Source organism: Palaemon carinicauda, chromosome 43 (genome assembly GCF_036898095.1).
Source record: "Palaemon carinicauda isolate YSFRI2023 chromosome 43, ASM3689809v2, whole genome shotgun sequence".
NCBI lineage: Eukaryota > Metazoa > Arthropoda > Malacostraca > Decapoda > Palaemonidae > Palaemon > Palaemon carinicauda.
The window spans coordinates 54,130,306-54,153,849 of NC_090767.1; the positions used below are offsets into that span (position 1 = coordinate 54,130,306).

The 23,544-nt window shown below is 43.3% G+C and overlaps 1 long non-coding RNA gene across 1 annotated transcript; it reads left to right on the top strand.

The window, feature by feature from the left end:
• Positions 1–657: 657 nt before the first annotated feature.
• LOC137633429 (uncharacterized) lies at positions 658–7,440 on the top strand. Its single transcript, XR_011042211.1, has 2 exons — positions 658–719; positions 7,150–7,440. It is a non-coding gene; the product is annotated as an uncharacterized lncRNA (long non-coding RNA).
• Positions 7,441–23,544: the final 16,104 nt, after the last annotated feature.

Here is a 23,544-nt window from a genome sequence, read left to right on the forward strand (position 1 = left end):
ACTTATCCAAATTAAAGCAAGTGTACGATTTTTGGGATATCAGTAATTTGTTCAGTTCTTGTCTAAACTTCACCAGAATTGGTCATGTGGACCAACACAGCTTCCTCCAGTGATGGAGATGTTTAACTCTGTTGTTTATATACAATAAAACTTAAAAAACCACCAAGATGTGTTCAATAAACCATCTAAATACATCTGAAAACAACTCATACTCAAATGTGTGCTTAAGACAGTAGCACACCAATAAATGGTGGCAGCGCTTAAACTCAAAGACAGCGGTTATACTCTAAGAATTAGAGAAATATCTTCAAGACTTCAAAAATAAATAGCTGTAAAACCAGAGATATATCTTCAAGACTTCAACATAAAAGCTGTAATACCTGATAAAGATCTTCAAGAACTCAGAACTATCTACAAATATCTACAATTTTGACTGAGTCCAACGAAAATGCTAACACCAACATATGTTAGTATACAAATAGAATCTTCAATCAACATCCTAGGAAACCCAAGGACTGGCATTCAACTATTGCAAAACATATCCAGGAAGACCTACATTCTACAAGAAACTAGAACGAGACATCGCTAACAAAACATCAAGAGAGAGAGAGAGAGAGACGACTCGACTACATATAAAGCTAAGTACAAAGATTTTGTATTCATTTCAGTTTGTGCAGTGAAGTGTAGTTGTCACAAGTCGTTAGTCAAATATTACTGGGGTGAGTGAATTCCTAAACTTTGTTATAAGAAACTCCGAATTCTCATTTAGAATTTTTCTTTCTTTGTGCTAATTCCTTTTTCTTTCATAAACTCTTGGGGGGAAATGTATTGGGATTAGTAACATTGTTGGGGGAATTTTATTATACATATGCGTTTACGCAGTGGGCGTCTGTACTCATATAGATATTTTGATAGGATTGAAAGGGGTCAAAGAGATAGAAAAAAAAAGAATACAGCAGTCATGGCTCCTCCTGTCAGCCCTACCCCTGGACCTAGTGGTGTAGGCCAGGCTAATCCTCCTCCAATTGTGACGCTTGTAAATGCCAGGTCAGCAATCCTTCCTTTTCAAGGCCGTGTCAACGGGTTCTTGCCACAAAATGTGGAGTCATGGATTTCATCCGTTGATGCCCATTTAAATGCCAAACAAATCGTAGATCCTTTTGTACAATTACAAGAAGCTAAAAGTTTTATAGATTTTTCTAAGGGGGATGCGAGTGCGTATTTAAGAGGTGTTTCATTTCAGGAAGCAGTTACTTGGGATGATTTCAAAGTTAGGTTACGCGCGATCTATGGGGGTGAAGAAGCTTTGGATGTGGTGTTAACGTTACGAAATACACTTAATCAAGCCACTATGAATCGGCTTAATGTTGTTGAGAGAGCAGCTCTCATAGCTGATAGGCTTAACGAATATCAGGACATTTTAGGTAATTCCACTTGGGTTACTAACGATAATATCTCCGTGAAAGATTTTTTACGATTAATGTATTTAACTTGCATGACACTTATGTTGCCTGAAGCTTTAGTGCGGTGCTTTGATAAGAAGTTAATGCCTGCAAGTACGGAATTGGATGTCTATAAACAGATAAAGAAGCACATGTCCAAGTGTCCAGATCTCGATCCCGTGTTAACTCAAGTTTTTGCTAAGAATGAAACAAAACCACAAACAGTGAACGTAATTAATAATCCAGTAGCGGGAGTGACGTGTTACAACTGCAAACGTCAAGGTCACATAAGCGCAGACTGTAGAACGAAATTTTGTTCAGTTCACAACACAGGATCACATTCTTATAGTCAATGTTACGCGCGTAAGACACAACAATATCCTAGAAATACACAGTCAATTCCACAGTCAGTTCCATATGGAAATAAAAAGAAAAATCCTCATTTTAACAATAAGAAGAAACAACAAAATGTCAATGCAGTTCAGAGTCCGAAACAAACAAACACTTCTTCAAATATCGCTGAGCCTGGGCCGTCAAACCAGACCTCGCAAAGTCAGCCTAATTTTCAGAATGTGCAGAACAAAGCAAATACCACATAGTTAACTCTAGAGGGGAAGAGAGTGATGTTGGGTCAAGGTCATTTATGTCAACATCAATAGTATTGAATAATCAATTTAATGTTTTATCAGATAAATGTGAGACAATAGATTTTCCTATGAAACACACGGCCGAATTAAGTAAAACAGTGCATGCTCCCGTAGATTTGCAACGAATTCATACAATAATAAGCCAAAATGAGTTACGGCCAACCTTATATGCTGTAAATTTAGAACACAAATCCTTTACGTTATTTTTTGACTCTGGTAGTCCACGTAATATTATGGATTTGAAGACGCATCATTTGTTGTTTTCGAACTTTCCGATTGAAAAATCAGGAATCAGACTTTCAGGTATAGGAAATAATGAATTAAACGTCATAGGCATAACTCATATTCAGTTCAGAGTCGGTAATCGCACGTTTGCCGATACATTTGTTGTTGTGAAAAACATTAATATGTATCCAGCTGTAATTATAGGATACCCATCTATGGGAAATCAAAACATTATCTTAGCTCCTGCAAAGCACGGCGTGTATATCAAAGGGAAATTCTATAAGTCTTCTAATACTTTAAAGTCTGTTTTGGATAATAAGGAGACGACAAATGTAACCGTAACGTACGTTGAAGAACCAATAACTTGTCTCACTAATAAAGAAATAATACACGCGACCCAGCAGAATTCTCGTTCACCCGTAATATCATCTTGCACGCAATATATCGAACCAAACATACCTTCGAATTTAATAGTGCAAATAAAGAAAACACTACCGGGATCTGAAATATTAATCCTTTCCGATACTTTGAAAACCAACGGATTGTCTGTCACACAAGCTATTTATACAGTAGGCTCACATCAGCAATGTAATATCGAAGTCTGTAATCATTTAAATAACACTTTAGTAATTCACAAAAATCAACATATCTTGGATGTAGAAGTTTATAAACATCGTATTCTTACCGTTGCTGAAATCAATCACTCTCAATCAGTTGCGGATGAATCCCTTTTACGATCTATTAAAAATAAAATCAGTAAGGACATTCAAGACGAAGAAATTCAGCAGAAAATTTTTGAACTTTTAAATAAATATAAAGATGTCTTTTCCACTACGGATGGATCCTTAGGGAAAACAGATGTGATCGAGCATCAAATAAGGTTAAAAGACAAACAGAAAATTATATATGTACCCTCGTACAGACTCCCTATGAAATTCCAGAATGAAATAAATGATGAAGTAGGTAAAATGTTAGAGGAAGGAGTCATTAGAAAATCAAATAGCCCTTATAATTTTCCTTTAATAGTTGTACCGAAAAAAGATCGAACATGGCGTATCTGTGTCGACTTTCGTCGTCTAAACGAGGAAACGATCCCTGATCGATTCCCAGTGCCATGTACTGACGATATTTTGTCTTTGTTAGGTCAGAATAAATATTTTACCAGTTTGGACTTACTTAAAGGCTTTCACCAGATATCATTAGAAGAAGATAGTATCCCATACACAGCCTTCAGCACAGCCAGGGGACATTATGAATTTTTACGGATGCCTTTTGGTTTACGTTGTGCTCCTATAACATTTACAAGAATGATTAACATAGTGTTTGGAGACTTGTTAGGGGATATATTGCATGCCTATATGGATGATCTTGTAATCTTTTCCAACACCTTAGAAGAACATCTACGTAAGTTAGAACTAGTACTACAGAGATTAAGACAACATAACTTAAGGGTAAAGATTAGTAAGTGTGAATTTTTCAAAACAGAATTAGTATATTTGGGTTTCATGGTGTCAAGCCAAGGTCTTAAAGTAGTCCATGATAAGGTGTCGGCTATACGTAATTTTCCCATACCTACTAATGTCAAGGGAATACAGCAATTTCTGGGTTGTAGTGGATATTACAGGCGTTTTATACGCAACTATTCAATAATAGCCGCTCCTTTAACTGATCTTACGAAGAAGGGCGTAGATTTCATATGGTCTGAGCAACATCAACAGGCGTTTAATACTTTGAAAGATGAACTGTGTAGTTCTCCTATCTTAAAATTTCCTGACTTCGGTAAGGAATTCTTCATTGCAACAGACGCCTCAGACTTAGGAGTGGGAGGGGTATTGCTTCAGCAATATGATAAACAGTTTTTCCCGATAGCTTTCTATTCTCGAAAATTGAGAACTTCCGAAAGTAAATATGCAGTAATAGACAAGGAAGGACTAGCTATTGTTAATTCGCTAGTGCATTTTAAGTTCATAATTTACGGTTATCCCGTTAAGGTTCTTACTGACCATAAACCACTAACAGAGTTCTTTAAAGGCTTCAATCACAGCCCTAAACGAACTCGGTGGCATTTAATCATTCAAGATTTTGGCGCAAGAATCGGGTATTTACCTGGGAAAGCAAATATCATTGCGGATGCATTATCACGCAACCCCGTGTCATCTTGTACGGAGTCTTTAGCTGAATTAATAGATATATCAACATCCATGCCTATTGTAAAAACAATATCTGAACAAGAAGATTTAGGCTGGAGTGCTGAATTGTTACAGACTGAGCAAAGAAAAGATCAGAAAATAGAAACAATTATAAATGCTTTGAAAGGCAATCATAAAGAAAAAGAATATATAAAGTATAAGCAGCAGAATTATGTAATCAAAGATAATATTCTGTGTAGGACTGTGACAAGGAAAACCCGCAATACACCACATGTAACTAACGACCAGGTAGTAGTACCAAACTCACTTGTTTCCACTGTCCTGAATTGGTTGCATTCAAATCCATTACATGGACACCCTGGGTTCTCATTAATGTCACAGAAAGCCAAATCATTGTTTTATTGGCATACAATGCTTACAGATATAAAAAGACACATAGCTAATTGTCGCACATGTCAGGAAAACAAAGGGCATACGAAAACACCTGTTAGCTTAGGAACTTATCCTGTTCCCAATCAACCCTTTGAAAGAATACATTTAGATTTGTTAACAGGATTTTACGAGTCAGACAGAGGGAATAAGCACCTCTTAGTAATTATAGATGCTTTAACTCGATATACAGAACTAATAGCGCTTAAAACTAAAACTGCGATTGAATGCGCTAGGAAGTTTTACGAGTGTTACATTTGTAAACATGGAATTCCACACATGATAATCTCAGACTCGGGTGGTGAATTTAATAATCACTTTCTTACCTCATTGTGTGAATTCCTCAAAATAAAGAAGATCAATACCATGATATATCACCCAGAGTCGAATGGGCTAGTGGAAAGAGCAAATAGGAAGATATTAAATATATTAAGGGTAACACTAGGGGGATCAGACCCCAACTGGGATATTGCAATACCGGCGGCACTGAGTACTCTGAATCATTCATATCATATATCAATTAAAATGTCACCGCATGAAGCATTGTATGGTACCCCAGTTAGAACACCTTTCCATGTATTAACGCCTACAACTAATCTATCAAATCCTTTAAAAGAATGTATAAATGCAAGTATAAGTCGATATGATATCCTTCGAAAGAATTTAGAAGAATCACAAATCATAATGAAAAGGAATCATGATAAAATAGCGAAACCAACTAAAACATATACCGTGGGTGATAACATCTATATTCAAATCAATGTCAGAAAAGGGCTCAACTATAAACTAACACCTAAGTTTGAAGGCCCATTTAACATTTTGGAAATATTAACGGCCAATAGGTTTAGAATTCAAAATGTAGCCCAACCCACGGATGAGAGAATAGTACCATTGTCTCACATAAGAAATTAAAAAGAAGTGAGGAAAAATTTTAATTTCAATTTAAAAGTTTTCTTTTTAATACAGGAGTAATTACATATGTTTTTTCTCGTTACAGGTTTCCAAGATGAATTTTTTGTTGTTGGGAGTGATATTGTTCGCTCAGACATTTTTTTCGTATGGGATGAGTTCTAAGACTAAGAATATATATTTTAAATATGGAAATATAGTTGAAAGACAAGAAGACATTTTTATTACATCAACCAACGTAATTGTCGAAGTGCATATGCAAGCAATTTTTCTTCAAGAGAATGATGTCACTAGCTTAAGAACCGCCATTTCAAGGTTTTCTGCATCATTGGATGAGTTGCATAGGAGACATTTTCATTTGACTACTAAGAGTTTGCTTGGATCAACATTTAAAGTTGCAGAGATGCTATCTGATGACTTAAAGAATAAGACTGGAGAGACAGGATCTTTGGCTTATGACCTTTTGATGTGGACTGTAGGACACGAACAAAAAGAAAGACGGAATCCGTTCATTTATGCTGCATTAAGCATCTTTGGGTCTGTTGCAAGTTTAGGTTTAGGACTTTCCAATCGTCTTAAAATTAGTAATCAAAATAAGAAAATTGAGTTCTTGACTCATAAAGATGAATTGATTATGTCAGAACTAAGGGATCAGTTAGCTTCAATCAATAAAATTATGGATTTGTTAAATGAACATTCAGATAATATCGTTCAAATTATGGAAGTACAGGATTTGTTAGCAACATTAACGTATTATGATTCAAAGATAGATCACATACATAACAGAATTGCACATTTCATTGAGAAATCCAAGGATTATGTAGAAGCTATCACGTTAGCAACTAAAGGTGTATTGTCGCCCCATTTGTTGCCTATACGTTACTTAAAATTAGTTCTGGAGAACACTAGGGATAAACTAGGCTATGTTCCTTTGTTAGACGAACATAGGTTAGAATTTTATTACAGCCTAATTACAGTAAACGTAGATAATAACAAGATTAGGATTACAATTCCCTTTGATTCTTCTGATGCCTGGCAATCTTACAGGATATCACCATTTCCGACTTTCATGACGAATCACTCAAATCCAGTAATATCCAGTTTGACAGGACACGTATTGATTTCCCCAGACAAGGAAACATATACGGTCATTAAAGACTTAAATCAATTAACTCACTGTTCAGACGCAATGGATAGAAAAATATGTACAGCTGACTCATTTGAATTCCGTAAAAACTTGATGGATTCATGCGAGTTAGGTATAGTGCTAGACGGTGCTCTCTCCCATACAAGTGAAAATTGTCTGGATAAGCTTTATCCCTTTGACAATAAAGAATTCAATTGCAGACTAAATAATGGCTCGTGGATACGATACGACAAGGACGGCTTCAATATATCATGCCCTGACGGATCCACATCCCACAACCACATCTTCGTCGCAGCAGATGGCTGTATCGGGACTTCCCCGAATTCCATGGTGACTGGCCTACGGACAATCATCAGAGAACGTGCTTACTTCGCGAATTTCACGTGGACCTCTACAACGCCCGCACTTCCTCTCCCCTATAAAGGAAGTGTGGCGAAACACTTAATGAAACTTACCGAAAAGGACCACCTGTCGCCGACTTACAAAGAGATTCTTCACCCCATAATACTGGCTAGTTTGTGTTTCACGGTGATGATATTTATCGCCGTGAACATCCTTGTTTGGCGTAGGTTACGGCACAGCAAGCAGCTACAAAGGAATGAGTTGCATAGCCCTGACAATACCCCCTATTTAATCCAGTTCAAAGCTGTATGAGTGGCCACCTCATTCGCTAAGGGAGTAATTTGTCGGATTGATGTTTGTATGAAAAGCTGATTAGTACGCTAGTAATATGTAATTAAAGAAATTCTCTACATTTGCATTGTTAAAAATACATTTAAAATAACATTTAAAAAAATAAATAAAATAAAAAAGGATATAAATCATTTTTTCTCTCGGCATCTAATAAAAAATATACAAGCCGGAATGTTAAAAAAGAAAAGAGAAAAAAAAAAAAAGAAAAATATATAAGATATATAACAGAATCTATGGGCATCTAATAAAATGTATCAGCCCTATATATAAATATATATATATGTACGAAACCGTGGTACGTGTACGTACCAGGAATTCGTATTTGTGCACTGAATGTTGAGTATCTTGTTTCTGACACAGGTAACAATTATTCTTTATCAAGTTACCGAATCATTTGTAAGTCAGAATTTGTTTTGTTTTTTGGTACCATGTAATCATTTGCTAGCAATGTACCATATGTATGATCTTGGTTTTATCATGCATTTTTCTTTTTGCTTTGGTAATATCTTTTTTTGTATGCATTATTGTTATTAGTTTTGGTGTGCCTGTTTGGACATTCGTCCTCAGTTGGATATAGCTAGTTTTGGACAATGAATGATACGTATGTCCAGTCACACCTAATAACCATGTTTCGGCTTGTTGTTAAATTTTTGTAAAAAAAAATTGAGATAGCTGGCCGAGCATATGTAATGATTAGAATAGTAATATTACATGTTTAAAACAAATGACGTAATATGTCATGTTGGTTGGAAGAGCTGGCCGTGAGATTTGCTATGGTCAACTCAAATTGTGTACAGGATGTAAGATGCTGAGTTGTCATTCTTTCTTAGTGTCAACACATTAACTCTTCGTGTGAAAGTTTGTGACGTCACCGGATGCAGGTGTCTTCCGATTCCGTCACTTATCCAAATTAAAGCAAGTGTACGATTTTTGGGATATCAGTAATTTGTTCAGTTCTTGTCTAAACTTCACCAGAATTGGTCATGTGGACCAACACAGCTTCCTCCAGTGATGGAGATGTTTAACTCTGTTGTTTATATACAATAAAACTTAAAAAACCACCAAGATGTGTTCAATAAACCATCTAAATACATCTGAAAACAACTCATACTCAAATGTGTGCTTAAGACAGTAGCACACCAATACATGTAAACAGCTCCAGTTCTTCTCATTCCGCTGTGTCTCTATCGGGGAGGAAGGGGGGCCTTTAATTTATATATTCACCGGGTAAGTATATTCAAAAATTTATTTTATAATCAAAATATCATTTTTAAATATTAAACTTAGCCGGTGAATATATAATAGCTGATTCACACCCATGGTGGTGGGTAGAGACCAGTATTAATACAGTTTACGGCGTATATGCTTAGAGTTTTTGACAGTTATATCATAACAAAACCCAAATAAATATAAGTACCTGGTAAGGAAGCTGACTCTAACGATTACTTTGCCTTGTTAGTCCGCTTTCCTCACGAAGCCCAGCCATCCTCTTAGGATGCTGAAAGACTCCCAGGAGCTGAAGTATCCAGGGCGACAACCCATACAACAGGACCTCATCAAAACCCTTAATCTGGGCGCTCTCAAGAAATGACATTTGACCAACCGCCAAATCAAAAAGGATGCGAAAGGCTTCTTAGCCTTCTGTACAACCCAATTAAAAACATTTCAAGAGAAGATTAAAAGGATATTGGAATTAAGGGAATGTAGTGGTAGAACCCTTACCCACTACTGCACTCGCTGCAACGAATGGACCCAGTGTGTAGCAGTCCTCATAAAGAGTCTGGACATCTTTTAAGTAAAATGACGCGAATACCGACTTGCTTCTCCAAACGGTCGCGTCCATAATACTTCGCAGAGATCTGTTTTGCTTAAAGGCCACGGAAGTTGCTATAGCTCTTACTTCGTGCGTCTTAACCTTAAGCAAGCAACGATCTTTTTCACTCAATGGAGAATGAGCCTCTCGGATTAAAAATCTAATAAAATATGACAAAGCATTCTTTGACATAGGCAATGAAGGCTTCTTAACTGAGCACCACACGGCCTCAGATCCACCTCGTAAGGATTTAGTCCGAGCTAAATAAAACTTCAGAGCTCTAACTGGACACAGCACTCTTTCAAGCTCGTTGCCTACGATCTCTGACAGGCAAGGTATATCAAATGACTTAGGCCAAGGACGAGAAGGCAGTTCATTTTTGGCCAAGAAAACCAAGCTGAAGTGAACATGTGGCTTTATCTGTAGAAAAGCCGATGTTCCTACTGAAGGCATGGATCTCACTGACCCTTTTAGCCGAAGCCAAGCACACTAAGAAAAGCGTCTTGAGGGTGAGATCCTTCAGGGAGGCTGAATGTAATGGCTCAAACCTGTCGGACATTAGGAACCTTAGGACCACGTCTAAGTTCCATCCAGGAGTTGCCATACGACGCTCCTTAGAGGTCTCGAAGGACTCAAGGAGATCTTGGAGATCTTTATTATTGGACAGATCTAAGCCACTATGTCTGAACACAGACGCCAACATGCTCCTGTAGCCCTTAATAGTGGGCGCTGAGAGGGAGCGAACATTTCTCAGATGTAGGAGAAAGTCTGCAATTTGGGCTACAGAGGTACTGGAAGAGGAAATGGATGATGACTTGCACCAGTCTCTAAAGACTTCCCACTTCGACTGATAGACCTTGATGGTAGATGCTCTCCTAGCTCTCGCAATCGTTCTGGCTGCCTCCTTCGAAAATCCTCGAGCTCTTGAGAGTCTTTCGATAGTCTGAAGGCAGTCAGACGAAGCGCGGGGAGGCTTTGATGAAGACTCCTTACGTGGGGCTGCCGTAAGAGATCCATCCTTAAAGGTAGACTCCTTGGAACGTCTACCAGCCATTGAAGTACCTCTGTGACCCACTCTCTCGCGGGCCAGAGTGGAGCAACCAATGTCAACCTGGTCCCTTCGTGAGAGGTGAACTTCTGCAGCACCTTGTCTAGGATCTTGAAAGGTGGAAAGGCATAAACGTCCAGGTGAGACCAGTCCAGCAGGAAAGCGTCTATGTGAGCTGCCTCTGGATCTGGAACTGGAAAGCAGTAAGTCGAGAGCCTCTTTGTCAGAGAGAGTAGCAAAAAGATCTATGGTGGGTAGACCCCATGTCATCCATAGCTTCTCGCACACAGTCTTATGCAACGTCCACTCCATGGAGATGACTTGTCCTCTTCTGCTGAGGCCGTCCGCCAAGACATTCATTTCTGCACAAATCTCGCCAAAGGAGAGATGTTACTGCCTTAAATGGAGTTCCTTCTGATCCATGGATCAAAGAACCGAGCCTTCCAGACTGTCCAGTGGAGCTCCCTAACCCAAATCCGCTGCATCTGAAAACAACACATGGTTTGGGTTCTTGATCGCAAGAGAAAGACCTTCTCGAAGTCTGATGTTGCTGTCCCACCAAGTCAGACATGTCTAGACTGAGTTGGAGATTGGGAAAGAGATACTCACTAAGCCCTTCTCCTTGTTCCAATATTTTAGGTGAAATAGGAAAGGGCATATGTTGAGTCTCCCCAGAGAGATAAACTACTCCAGCGATGAAAGAGTTCCCACGAGGCTAGTTCAAACTCTTACAGAGCAACTGTTTTTCTCTTGCAAGTGAAGGACTTTTAACAGAGCTTGTTCCATTCTGGCGGGAGACGAAAAGGCCCGAAAAATCAGACACTGTATCTCCATTCCCAAAAAAAGAATAGTCTGGGATGGGATACTGTAAGTTACGACTTCTCTACGTTCACTATGAGACCTAGCTCCTTGGTTAGGTCTAATGACCATTAGAGGCTCTCCAGACAGCGATATAATGACGACGCCCTGATTAGCCAGTCGTCAAAATAAAGGGAGGCTCTGAATCCTCAAAAAATGTAGAAAGCTTGCTACATTTTGCAAGGGACTTGTAAAAACAAGAGGAGCAGGAATGAGGTCGGAGTACAGTGCTCGACAGTGGTACATTACTTTCCCGTCCCCAAACCTCAGATGTAGTTGAAAGTTTGGATGAATCGGGATGTGGAAGTATGCATCCTGAAGGTCGAGAGAGACCATCCAGTCGCCTTCCCTTAATGCTGTCAAGACAGCTTGGTAGTCTTCATCGTGAAGTTTGTCTTGACAATGAACACATCGAGCGCACTTACATCTTAAGTACTCCTGCAGTGAACGTGGTTGCCAGATCATTGGAGCCATCCCTGATAGTCTTGTTCCTGCAGAGAACGTGGCTGTCAGATCATTGGAGCCATCCCTGATAGCCTTGTTCATGCATGACATAATTGTACAGCAAAACTTCAAACGCTCGAAAAACTCCTAACAGGAGACTGTCTAGCTCTGAAGCCGACCATAAAATCTTGGAGCGTCTCATGGCCAGGCAACGGGGAGAGTCTATGAGGCTTGAGAAGTCTCTCTGGGCAGAGGCAGGAACTCCCAAGCCGAGAACTTCTCCCGTGTCATACCAGACGCTCGCTCTATAAGCCAGTTTAAAAGGAGGGAAAGCAAAGGCTGTCTCCCCCAAACTCCTCCTGGTGATCAACCACTCGGCTAGCAAACGTAAAGCTCTCTTAGAAGAGCGAGAGAGCACTAGCTTAGAAAACAACGGCTTCGAAGTAGCTAGGCCTAGTGTAAACTCTGACGTTTAGGCGAATGAGGAGCAGCAGTTACAAAATGGTCCGGACAAAGATCCTTAAAAATCAGCATGATTTATTTAAAGTCCATAGAGGGCTGAGCAGCTTTAGGCTCCTCTCCGTCTGACAAAGTCGCCAAGGGAATATCAGTAGGAGGGGGATCAGCAACTTCCTCATCTGAAGGAACCTCGTCCGACAATTGCCGAGTCTCAAGCAAGGGAGAGACCTGCCGTGGTGGCAATGCTTGACAAGCAGAGTCCACACGCAAAGGAGCAACAGTAGCAGTCAAGGACACTACGTCATGTAACTGCTTAAAGGACTGACCAGCAACAACAACAGGTGCGGGAGGACGCTCGACGTCAAGTCGAGACTGCCTTGACTGCCTAGATAGAGCAGTTAAAACAACTCTTGACTGCGGTGCTTGACGTTCAACGTCAAAACAAGGCAACTGAGCTGGTTGGCGAACGTCCTGAACGTCAACACGAGACTGCGGCAGCGGCTGAACGTCAACACGAGGCTGCGGCAGCGGCTGAAAGTCAACACGGGACTGCAGCGAGTGAGGATCCAAGTCACGTGACTGACGTGACAAACTACCGACATCACGTTTCATAACGTCAAAAGGACGAGTAAATGCTCAGTCTCGTTTAGTGTAACGGCGACTCGAAAGCGAAGGTTCATCGTGAACCTGCTCAACGTCATACTTCTCCATAAGGGAGGCAAGCTTAGTCTGCATGTCCTGCAGGACAACCCATTTAGGATCAACAGGAGTCGGAACGGGCCGAGACGACAGTAACGTATGTGTTGGCAAAACATTGCCTTTACCGCGACCCTCGGACCCCGTGTTACGCTTGCGTTTAATAGGCGAACCGTCTTCCGACGACTGCAAAGGGTCAGAGCTGTCCCCATGGCTACAGCCAGGACGCTGGACCTGTCCTGAAGGGACTGACTTCCGCTTTAAGGGTCTAGAAACTTTGCTCCAAGGTTTCTTTTGCGAGAAGCCTTCGGATGACGAGGAGAAAAACAGCCTCGCTCGTCTTATGGTAGGGGCGATCTTGCTAGACACGCCCGATACCATAGAGGGAACGTTTGTTCGTTGGTTAAAGCCTCTCGTCCCCATAAGTCCTACGAGATTACTTCTCCCTGGTAGCATGGGAGCCTGAAAGAGGTCTCGGACTAGGTGAACGACAAGCACGAACAGACCAACCCTCGGTCGCAACACTAAAAAACACTTTGCGCAATTATCACTTTATCACTACGATTTTCTGTTTTTGCACTTACTTCACTGAAATCGTATTTTTCAATAATTTCACATTAGGCATGAATAAAACTGATTTCTACCTGAAGCACGCAATTCTCCCCTACATCAAAAGGTTATAATTGCGAAATGAGTCGTATAATGTAAGCACATTAGTACAAGGAAAAATCAGTAAACATATATATCGAATAAAACGGAAATATATAAAGTTAAAAGGATCAGTGACTGGGGAGGAGACTAAACACTAGTTCATTAAAAACTACGTTTTCAATCTCTCACCGTACAGTGCCTTGGGACGAGAATAAAAACTAAAAACGTTTTATCCTTTCTCCCCGTAAAGAGACTAGGGACGAGAGTAAAAAAACTGAATCGAGAACAACGTTACTCGCTTGGGACGAGAATAAAGATCGGAACGTTCACTCTTCCTCTCCGTCTCTCTCTCTCTCTCTCTCTTGATTTCACACAGAAGAGAAATGCCCACTCACCCTTCGTCAATAAACAGGTTATTTGACTAAAGGAAAAAACTGAAAGGACTAAGAAATTGAAAATTAACAAGTTCCTTTAAATTAGTATTTAAAACACTTCAGTTTGAAAGAAGAATGAACAAAACGTCAAAATCGATTTACTCTTTCTGCAAAGTGAAACCGTGATTCTTTCTCTTTCTCTATCGTAACGATAGAGCGCAAACTGCGTAGCATAAATAAACCAAACGTTAGTTCATCTTTGAAACAGCACGAAGACTATTCAAAGAAAATCTTTCATAAAATATCTACTAAAAAATATTCATTTCATAACTCTTACAGAGCAAATGATTTAAACTTAACGAAAATAAAAGTTGAATGGGCTCAACGTTGTTTAACTTCAGTTTCCAAGTTAGGACCGCCTACTCTCGGACTAGGGGAGGAATAGGTAAGGCCGCATATAAACAAAACATAAAATTTATCTTGATGTTTAGTATAAATGGAAAGCTAATCGAAGAGGCCTAATAAAGGCGGGTGAGATATAAAATATATAGAGGAAAATCTATAATTAACAACAACAATTTATAACGTGATAAGATAATTGCTAACAATTTATAACGTGATAAGATAATTGCTAAAAGCCTAAAACACACTTCCGTACACTAAGGGAAGGGTCGGCCATCTTTACTCTATGGAAAAAACCAGAGATAAAAGAGCAAGGGCAAAACACGGCGAAAGCAATAAAACCAAAACCAAGTACTTCACCAATTCGGTAGAAAACTCGAGGTCATAATAGCGAGTGGAATCGACTTGTCGATGAAACCGACAGAGAAGAACTGGAGCTGTTTACATGTATATGCGGTATCTGGCCGATAGTCGGCGCTGGTGGGCACACCCGCTACCTTCATGGCGATCGCTCGCGAGTTTTTGAATTCTGTCGAGCCGTCGGAGACGTCAGCTATTATATATTCACCGGCTAAGTTTAATATTTAAAATTATATAATCACTTGTTACTTTTTGAGGAGTACAGAATCAATTCTGCTCCTTAATATGTTCAAAATCACCTATAAAGACTTTGAACTGTGTGTCTGATCAAATTGAAATGTTCACACTTCATAAAAACTTTATTTGTATTGTTTATACCACAAAGACATTTCTTTAACCAAAACATATTTACTAATCTAAATTTCTCTCAGAGATGTTTTGTCAATAAATAATGTTAATGAAAAGAGATTATAAAGTATTTAATAACACCGGCCGAAGTCAATGGCAGGAGCTTGTTTTCGGATGAACACTCCATAATCTTGCAACTTTTCACATATCTTAAAATCTTATTGCGATAAATTACACAATGCATACGAAAAATGGATTTTGAGCGAAGCGAAAAATCTATTTTTGGGTGAGATAGCCATGGCGTCCTGATGGAAGGTTCCTTTTTGGTAGCTTCCTTGGGTGAATAACTACTAAGATATTCCCAGAGAATTTAACCACAGGTTATCACAGAATTCTAACTTCTGGAGCGAGTATCCTAAAGGTTTCCCTTTTAAGACATCGTATATCAATAGGGGACGCATGTATTAACGCGCCACATAGCTATCTACACCCCGAACAGAGTTTAATGCTTCGGTGTGTAAGGGCGGAGAATAGCTGGGAGCCGTTCCATAGCTAATCTCATCCGTGGCTACTTTTGGTACTCGAGACGTAAACAAACGGGCGCCATTGCTTAAATGACGTCACGTCCGTCTTCATCTTGAAGCCAGTTGCTTGCCGATCACCATGATACAGCAGAGCAGGGTGGGACCTAAAAACTGGACGAAGTAGCAGGGAGGGTCCATCAGGAAGCCATGGCTATCTCACCCAAAAATAGATTTTTCGCTTCGCTCAAAATCCGTTTTTTGGGCTCAAGCCATGGCGTCCTGATGGAAGAATACCAGAGAATCAATGTATCGTGGTATATTTTCCCCTAATGGGTAAGCGCCAAGGGCTTTGAACAATGTAGCATAGTAATCTTAATAAAAGAAACGTAGGGAAGAATCTTCCTGCCCCCCTTGGCAGTGAAGTTCCCACGGTCATGCCGAGATCAAAGTGGTTATCGAAGGGCTATTCACCTTGCTAGAAGAACCTGAAGAACTTGGAGACGAGACTGAATGGTTGGCATTCATATCGGAACATTCTTTAGGGCAGACAAGTGGTGGTTAGGCACTGTGTGCTAAGAAGGTTAGTTTCGTCTCTAGGGTATGAAGAGTAAGTATTCGTATTGGAATATTACATTGTAAGAGTGAATATATACTAAGGGTTAGGATCTTAGTATCTCCATGAACCATAGGGAAGGGGATAATAAAACTATGACAGGCATATATTTCATAGTATAAGTAGGAGCGGATTGAGACGCACAAGTAATAAAATAGGAATTTTATTTCACAATTGCATAAAATTTAAAATAAATTACAGCAATAAGTAAAGTTAATTTACAGTGAATTATAATGTACATAGTAATAAAGACTTGCTCTTGAATCTGAAAGGGAATTTCAAATTTATTAGTAGGCACTCGTTCTCGAGGAACGTCAGTCTTTAATTAAAACACATCATGCTCTAGGCATGCGGCGCTTGTGTGACGACTATGACATTTCACCTGGGATAAGAACAGTTATAAGAAAGCACTAAGTGTTTTCGACATCACTATGTATCGCTCGAGGGTCAACATAGGCACCCGAAGAGTTAGAGTCCCAAGTAACTCGCTGTTCTATGCAGAGTTAGGTGCAGGTTTCATAACACTACCTGCGGCTACCACAAAATGTTTGACTTCGTGCACTTGTTTCGCATAATGTTTGAAGAAAACACGCGAGGACTTCCAGCCTGTAAAGCTTTTAAGGCTTTCGAAGTCCATACTCTGAAAGAAATTCAGAGACGATGCAACTTTTCTAGGATCGTGACCGGTGGGTGTACCGTCAGGATCCGCTCTGCGAATGAAGTAGGTGATTTTCGCTCTTAGTTGTTTCAGTGACAGGTCGCTGCCCGATGTTTCTCCTTTGAAGAGTTGGCCTCCACCAAAGTTCGAAGTTCTGCGAAGATAGACCTTGAGGCTCTCTACTGGGCATAGAGAGGCATCTTCCTTCAGGGGGCATATTCTCCAGGGGCCCCATCTTTTGGTGGGTAATTCGTTTTTGGCAAGAAACGTCGGATCCGGGGAGAGGGTAATGTCTCCTGTATCAGTAAACAGGATGTGACCCTCTTCTCTTGATAATGCCACTATTTCGCTGACTCGGGCTCCTGAGGCAAGAGCAAAGAGAAATATAACTTTCTGAGTCAGATCCTTGAGAGGGCATGAATCATTATCCAAGTTGGAGGCGAAATGGGGCACCTTGTCCAATGACCAGGAGATCGGTTTCGGTGGGGGTGCTGGGCGTAGACGAGCGCATGCTTTCGGCAGTTTACTGAAGATGTCGCTGGACAGATCAATTTTGAAGGCATACAATAGTGGTCTAGTCAAGGCCGATTTGCAAGTCAAAATCGTATTGGCTGCTAATCCCTGTCCATGAAGGTGAATGAAGAAGGACATGCAGAAATCAATTGTGATTTCCTTAGGATTTTTTGTCTTGACGAAAGAGACCCATTTTCTCCAAGATGATTCGTATTGCCGTCTTGTGGATTCGGTCTTGTATTCCTCGAGGAAGTCTAGACTTTTCTTCGAGATCCCAAACCTCTTCTTTGCGGCTAGGGAGAGAAAATCATGAGATGAAGGTCCTTGATTTTCGATGATGAAGCGAAGACAGTCGACTTCTGTACTTGTTGGGAGAGAACTGGGCCCGGGAGAGGGATCAGCTTGGGCTGCAGCTCCAGGACCAGGGGGTACCAGTTGCTCCGGGGCCACTTGGGAGCCACTAGGGCCGCTGTCCCTTTGAAGGTTCTCAGCTTGGAGAGGACTTTCAGCAGAAGGTTGGTGGGAGGGAACAGGTAGATCTTGGACCATCTGTTCCAGTCCAGTGACATGGCATCCACTGCTTCTGCCTTGGGGTCCTCGTACGGGGCCACATACCGAGGAAGTTGATTGTTGTCGCTCGTGGCGAAGAGATCGATCTGAAGTTCTGGGACTTGGTGAGAGATGAAGGAGAATGATCTTGCGTCTAGAGACCATTCCGACTCTATCGGGCTTGTCCGAGATAGAGCATCCGCTGTCACGTTGCGGAATCCTTGTAGGTGAACTGCAGACAGGTGCCATTTCTTCTTCTCTGCCAGACGGAAGATTGGAAGAAGCACCTGATTTATCTGGGGCGATCTTGAGCCATGGCGATTGAGACATCGAACTACCACCGAGTTGTCTAGGGTTAGACGAATATGGATCGAGGGAGGCGGGGAGAGTTTCTTCAGAGTTAGAAGGACCGCCATGGCCTCCAAGATGTTGATGTGAAACGTCTTGAACAGGGGAGACCATGTGCCTTGAGCCTGTTTTTGGTGGGAGTGACCTCCCCAACCCTCCAGCGAAGCGTCCGTGTGGATGTTGAGTGATGGAGGTGGGTGTTGAAGAGGAATGGACCTTTTCAGGGCCTTTGCTTCCGACCACGGCTTGAGGAGAAGTCGAAGTCTGTTTGGGAGCCGTCTCTTGAGGTCTCTTCGAGCGATGGATGCAGAACGTCTCCGGACTCCCGCGGCATCCTTTAGCTGTGCACGAAGCACTGGGTTTGTTACTGAGGCGAACTGTAGAGAGCCTAGAACTCGTTCCTGCTGGCGTCTTGAGATCCGCTTGGATTTCAGTAGTCGTTTGACAGACCCTGCTATTCCCTTCCTTTTCTTCTGGGGAATGGAAAGGCGGTGTGACTGAAGGTTCCATTGGATTCCTAACCATTGGAACTTCTGAGCTGGAGAGAGGCGAGATTTCTTCACGTTTATCTTGAATCCCAGGTGTTCTAGGTACTGGGTGACTTTGCTGCAGGATTTTAAACAATCCTCGGGCGATGGAGCCCAGACTAGCCAATCGTCGAGGTAGGCCATCACCTGGACGTCTCGGAGGCGGAGCTGTTGTACTATGGCGTCCGCCAGCTTTGTGAAGATCCGAGGGGCCACATTGAGGCCGAAGGGCATGGCCCTAAAGACGTAGCTTTTCCTTTGGAGTCGAAATCCTAGGTAGGAGGAAGCGTGATGGTTCATTGGAACGTGCCAGTAGGTATCCGCCAGGTCTATGGAGACCGTGTAAGAACCTCGAGGCAGAAGGGTCCTTATCTGTTGAAGAGTCAGCATCTTGAACTTGTCGTTCGCTATGAACTTGTTGAGGGGGGATAAGTCCAAAATGACTCTGAGTTTGTCGGAGTCTTTCTTGGGGACACAAAACAGTCTCCCTTGGAACCTGGTGGACTTTACCTTCCTTATCACCTACTTGTTCAAGAGATCTAGGACATATTCTTCCAGAAGGGGGGTTGATTGTTGGAAGGATTGCTGGAAGGTTGGGGGTGGTTGAGTCCAACTCCAGCCTAGACCCTTCTTGACGATGCTGTGTGCCCAGGGATCGAAGGTCCAACGATCCTGGAATTGGCGGAGTCTTCCTCCCACCGGAAGCACTTCATTGCTTCTGGTGTCCCGAGGGCTTACTGCCTCGGCCACTAGCTCCCTTTCCTCCTCTGCCTCTGGAGGGACGGCGAGACGCGTCTCTGCCTGCACCTCTGCTTGAGCCTCTACCTTTGGGACGAAAGGTAGTCGTCTGTTGCTCGAAAGCAGGGGTGAAAACCGGTGACTGTGACAAGACCGGTTGGGTGACCAGCTGAAAGGTCTGCTGTGGCTGAGCTGCCACTTGGGGAGTAGCGGGTCCCGGAAACTGTCGTCTTGGTTGACGCTGCTGGGGTTTCTGTTTGGAGGATTTCCTCTTAGGTTGAGGTCCGTCGTCCTGAGAGGATTTCCTCTTTTTTGACATGCCCCACTTGTGGAGAAGGTTCCTATTCTCCGTGGCGGCTTTGTCGGTGATCTCCTTCACAAGGTCAGAAGGAAAGAGGTGTTTACCCCAGATGTTGGAGGAAATCAGCCTCCGGGGTTCGTGTTTCACAGTGGCACCTGCGAACACGAATTCACGACAGGCTCTCCGAGCCTTCATGAAGTGGTACATAACCTTCACCAGGGTTGCCATGTGGGATTTGGCGAGTACCATGTAGTGGTCTGGTACTCTGGTGTCACAGGCCATGATATCAAGTTGGACCTGGTGGGACATGGATGCTGCGAGCCTCTCCTTCGTATCTTGTTCCCGACGAAGGAGGTGATCGTTGAGTTTCGGGAGGTCTTCATTAAACTGACGTCCGGCGACGTCAGGATCTAGCTTTCCCACCACGAAAGTATGCTGGATGTCCTTTCAGTGTCGAGCGTCGGGGGGAGTCACTATGGAGAAGGGTCTGCACTCCTCCAGTGCAGGGCAGGCTTTTCCCTCTTCCACAGCCTTGAGGCACGCAGCGAAGGCCTTTTCCATGAATGGAAGGACTGCTTCGTCGGGTGCGACGTAGGCAGGGTGCTTCTTGCTCAGGGCCGGAAGCTTAGAGCAGGTAAAACCCCTACTTTTAAACGTATTGGCTAACATAGCCTGGGCCTTCGCGAGATCGAACACTATCTCCTCCTTTGGTTCGGTCTCTTCTTTAGAGGTAGGTTCAGAACGAAGCCGGACGTAACAGTCCGGGTAGGCCTCGAAGTTTGGGAAGAACTCCACGTCTTCCAGGGGGACCGTGCCGATCTTGTCGCTGACGAAGATCCTGCCGGTTGCGATAACCATATGCTCAGCATACCTCCATGGGTTGGCGTGTGAGCAAGCGGGGAGATCCTTAACCGAGATCTTCTTCAGTTCTTTGGATCCTATCATGGACCTGATGAACTCCTGATTTTCTTTCAGCCTGTCGTCCATGATGGCTTTGATCATCCGGAACATCTCTTGGGCGGATGGCATGGGTTCCGGGGTAGCGGAGGTAGACGGGAGAGACACTTCCGTCGGTGTAGGAGTAGGGGCGGTGATGGAAGGAGGAGCGACCTCTTGCTCCGACTCGTTGTATTCCACCTGGTCCTCATCATCTTCCGCACCTTGAGCCATAAGGGTCTTCTCTGTGCCCTCCGAAATATCCGACATGTGTTCGTCGTCCTCGGAATCCAGGTGGCACTCGTGCATGGACTGGGCCATGACTACGTCTGGTTCCACCGTAATTTGGACAGAGGGGATCAAATCTTTGGGCACCACAGAATCAGGGGAGGCCTTTGGGAACAAAAGGGACCTCATTTCTTCAGTGGCCAGGTACGGTCCGGTGGCATTCTTCTGGAAGCCACGCACCCACTTGCGTAGCTTATCCCGAGAAGTGTCCCTGACCTCTGCTGAGGGAGGGTTATGGAAGGCATCAACTAGGTGAGCCTGGCAGACCGTAAAGTTCAGTGGGTCCCAGAATTTCAAATCCCCTTTCTTGTTAGCACAAGGGGCGTGAGTCCTACAAGCCGTATGCCCGTAGAAGTGCGGGCGTTTCATAGCGCAGAAGTCGAAATCACACTTCATCTGCTCCTCCTGTGGAAGAAAGAGAAAATGAGTATGGGGGGAGTCATAAGAATGGCTCTTAAACTAAGTTAATATTAATCATTAATTTTAACTTGATAAAGGGTGTGATGCACAGAGGATTGAGATAGGAAAGAAAACATACTCCCTGCATCCCGCCCGGCTGGTTACCGTAAGCTTCATCCTTGGACAATCCGAGGTGACCGAAGGCACAGGATAGAATTCCAGTAGAAGTCCATAGGGCAGATGGAATTCCATGGGAATTGTCAAGGATAAGGTTGGGACTGAGGCCACTCAGTCCCAAATTAGGGGGCTAAAGGATCCCAAAGGGTAACGGCTTCCGGCAACCAGCCGCGCTAAGATACACGCAGCATGCTGGAAATCTGTAAAATGCAAGAAGACAGCATGATTACCAGTAGAACAGTACTAAGATACTGATCCATTTACGTAAACAAGCCATCTGGTTGCAGTGTAGGGCTATCAGTATTAGATGATAGCTAGTAGAAGGGGGTGCAAGTCGTCTTGACGCCCCCGGAAGGTTCCGGCAGACCGCCGGCACGCCGGAGGCCACTCCAGCAGAGTTTCTGGCATTAGGACAGACAATATAAAAGTCAAGAGTAATACCATGGTGGCGGCCACCGGCACAGCGGCGGCACGCCGGCAGAGGGAGCGACGGCTCCGGCAGCCGGAGGTTGCCGGATTGGTGACAGGAACAAGGATGGTTATAGCAGAACCGGACTGCCGGCAGTGGATGCCGGCACTCCGGGGGCCGGCCAGCGGGCGGACGACCAAGCTAAGAGGAAGGGGGAGAGCCATCGGCTGGAAGCCGGCGGCAGGCGGCAGTCCCCCGGCACACGGAGGACTGGCGGCCAAGGGGATATGGAGTGAGTCACCAAGGTAGGAGGTGGGTATCACCGACAGTGGAGGCGGCAAGGGACCGGCACCCGGATAGTGAAAGAGACAGAGGGGGGGGGATGTAGGGGGTCCGGCCATGGACTCCCAGACATCCCCCCTAGTGGGTGTACCCATGATAGAGGCTGACTCTATCACCCAGAAGCAGGGGCCGCAGAGGACCGGGAGCTAGGGTAGCCCAAGGGAGGGCTAGGGGACACCCAAAGGGGGGGGGGGGTGAGACCCCTGCATACAGAACACATCCAGTGGCTAACCCCATAGGACACTATGAAGGGTATCTGTACCAGAGCGGACTGTACACAGAAGCTCAAGGTAGCCCTATCACTCCACCCTAAGGAGGAGTTGTAGGACAGGGGACAGATGGGTATAGACTAACCTAAGTATAGGCTAGGCCATACAAGAGATAGGTGGGGAGGGGAGAAGAGAAGGGCCTTCCATGGAAGGGGCTCTGTACTAGAGCGGCCACTAAGGAAGGGAGGACACTCCCTAACCTAAGGTAAGGCAGCCTGACTGAAAACGGTGCATGGGTACAGTTTTAGCAAGGGACAGAATTAACCCCTCCAAAACCTAACCTAGAGCAGGGATGTACGTCCTGAACTAGGAAGGATTGAAGACATATCGCTATCGCAGGAAAGTCGTAGACTTAGTCCTAGCATTAGAGGAAGGGCTAGCCGTTCCTCACTCTCAGGCGCAACCCTAAGGGGGGTTCATTCCCTTAGGGAGGAGAGAGAGGCGATAAAATACTCTGATAAGAGCTTGATCCCCTTACGTGGTAGGGGGAGCAAGGCTACACAGAGGGAATGCCCAAGGGCAGGGATGAAGGAAGCATATAGGGGTCCTACATGTAGGTTAGGTTAGGAAGGCACACTAACCAACCTATCCCCTATATGGTCCCTGAAGACGAAAACACTTGCATCACAGTCAATAGTATTGTAAAATAATGGCACTATCTTCATAAGTAAGCCTAGGATCACTGATAAAAATCATGCATGAACACTGATATAGGCGCTCTGGCCTGGGGGCTTTAGCAGCCAACGGGTATGGGGTCAATCGATGACCGGTAAAAAAGCGTCAAAACACGATATAAAAGTTCCTAGCTATGAAGACTAAATAAACTAATAGTATCGATTAGTTAATAAGGCCGGAAGC